Raw genomic sequence first — 2749 nt, 5'->3', positions numbered from 1 at the left:
AGCTCGGCTGTTTTCGGAGAGAATCGTAAGCTGTATCTTTCTTTATAAATCTGATAAAACTGAAGACTCTTCGGAGATGTGAATGATCCCCTTTAACAAGTCACCTTTATTTTATAGCACTACAGCACAGATTTAAGCAGCAGGAAATAACGACCATGGTGCAAACGGAATCATTTCTGCCGTGGCACAGCTCCAAGAGAAAATGGTAAATGGTCATTGTTCAGTTGAAGTCGTCTGCATCCGAAAACCTAGGCTGCTGACATGCTGCCTATCAGCTAATGACTTCGCAGGCAGTGTTTGTTCATGAAGGTAACTCATGAAACTGATATCGGACATGCTTCTGAGGCAGCTTAACGTTCAATGATCTACAACAAAATAGAACGAGCTTCGGTGATAACTAAGCTGATATTTAATTACTTAATAATACTGATTTCTCACTAGAAATAACTTCAGACGCCATCTTTATTTTGCTCAACCATCACAGGATAGGACACACAGGATTGTGGGTATCAAGGCAGCGAAGGATGCATCTATTCTGCCTTTAAATATCGACCAGATGAAGGTATCTCAGGAGGCAGGAAGTGAAGCTAACATTGGATTCGACGTGTCTTGATACCTTCCTACCTTGAAATGTGTCCTCCAAAGGCAGCATTTTCCAGTTTCGGATGCAGCCGTCAGTTCTGCGTTGATTCTGCTCCAGTACCAGGCACGCTTGTTCTGTCTAGTCGTATTGGAAACATGCTTGTTCTTAAGCTTGGTTGTTATTGGGAACATGCTTGTCCTTAAGTTATAGTTGTATTGTCGGGAACACGCTTGTCCCAGAGCTATCTGGTTGTTATTGGAACATGTTTGTTCTAAAAGCTGTAGTCGTAATGGAAACATGCTTGTTATTAAGCTGTAGTTGTTTTGGGTATATGCTTGTTCTTAAGCTACCTGGTCATTATTGGGAATATGCTTGTTCTTAAGTTATAGCTGTATTGTTGGGAACATGCTTTTTCCAGAGCAATCCAGTCGTTATTCGTAACATGCTTGTTCTTAAAGCTGTAGTTGAATCGGAAACATGTTTTTCTTAAGTCTATCTGATGTTATTAAGAACATGTTGTTTAAGCTTTTAAGGTATTGACAACATGCTTATTAGGTCATCCGTTAAAGGCAACATGATTGTTGAGGTTATGCGGCTTTTGGCAACATGCTTGTTGCTTAAGGCTTTGAGATTTTGCTATCAGTTAGTGTTGGGGGATATCAGCATATGGTTTTGTTTTGGGGGGTTATCGCTGCTCTCCCTGCTCTCATCCATGCTAGGCTGCATGGATGCGCAGGGAGTTCTTGCCCAGAACGGAACCATACCACCAATCCAAACTGTATGCTAATTGTCAATCGTCGTCGATCATCTTTGACGATAGTGGTCCTGACAGAACGTCAGGTTAAGTGGCCCGCCACTAATAAGGAAAATGAGTGGCACCAGTTTGATGAGGATGTGGACAAGATTCTCCAAGTAACAGCCAGAGGGGATGCTGACCGGAGGTTGCAAGCAATGTGCTCAATAATTATCAACATAGCTGCTGAGAGATTTGGCCTGAAGGAGCAGCATCCATCCAGTGGTATTTCGGGACCAAATCGTCGGCAGAAGATCCGACAGTTGCGGCAGGTGCAGGAAGGCAGTTTAAGCAGGCAAATGAAGAGGATAAAGCTGCCCTGGCTGAGCTCTGGAACATCGTAAGGAGTAAGCTCACTACCACTCGTTGAGCTGAGTTGCACAGAAAGAGGGGCAAGGAGAGGGCTCGCAGACGGGCAGAGTTTGTCGCAAATCCCTTCGGATTCACCAGGAGACTCCTCGGGCAGAAGCGTAGCGGTCGACTCTCCTGCACTCAAGACGAGGTTGATAAGTACCAAGAGGTGTCCCAAACTCCTTCAGCACCTATGGAAAATCATCAAAGTTATCTGGAGGAGGGAGAAAGTGGCGCAGCAGTGGAGACATGTCGAGGGTGTCTGGATTCCGAAGGAGGAGAACTCAAGTAGCATCGAGAAGTTCAGGGTCATCTCACTCCTCAGCGTGGAGGGGAAGATATTTTTTAGTATCGTTGCCCGACGCATGACGGAGTTTCTCCTGCAGAATGAATACATTGACACCGCTGTTCAGAAAGGTGGGATCCCGAGAGTGCCAGGTTGTATAGAGCACACAGGAGTTATCACCCAGCTAATCCGGGAGGCTCGAGAAGGTGACGGGGACCTGGCAGTGCTGTGGCTCGACCTTGCCAACGCTTATGGGTCAATCCCGCACAAGCTGGTGGAAACCTCACTGATCCGACATCATGTTCCAGATAGAATCAGGGATCTCATTTTGAACTATTACAGCTGCTTTAATTTGAGAGTCACCTCTGGATCAATAATATCAGCATTTCATAGGCTGGAGAAAGGAATAATCACAGGGTGTACTATCTCTGTGATCTTGTTCGCTTTAGCTATGAATATGCTAGTTAAGTCAGCAGAGGTGGAATGCAGAGGCCCACTTACCCGGTCAGTTGTGCGACAGCCCCCTATCAGAGCGTTTATGGATGATCTGACGGTAACCACAACATCCGTACCAGGCTGCAGATGGATCCTCCAAGGCCTTGAACGCCTCATCAGCTGGGCCCGAATGGACTTTAAGCCAGCTAAGTCCCGATCCCTTGTGGTGAGGAAGGGAAACGTAACCGATAAGTTCCGTTTCTCCCTCCTCGGAGTACAAATTCCGTCAATCACAGAGAAG

General features: G+C 45.9%; 1 pseudogene; it reads left to right on the top strand.

The window, feature by feature from the left end:
- The first annotated feature begins 1534 nt into the window (after positions 1–1534).
- The window catches only part of LOC107717840 (uncharacterized), a 5106-nt pseudogene continuing 3891 nt past the window's right edge, over positions 1535–2749 (top strand).

This window comes from Sinocyclocheilus rhinocerous, unplaced genomic scaffold (genome assembly GCF_001515625.1).
Source record: "Sinocyclocheilus rhinocerous isolate Xijiao unplaced genomic scaffold, SAMN03320098_v1.1 scaffold780, whole genome shotgun sequence".
NCBI classification, from domain to species: Eukaryota; Metazoa; Chordata; class Actinopteri; order Cypriniformes; family Cyprinidae; genus Sinocyclocheilus; species Sinocyclocheilus rhinocerous.
Note: the sequence above shows the minus strand (reverse complement) of the source record. Positions and strands in the feature narration are given on the sequence as shown.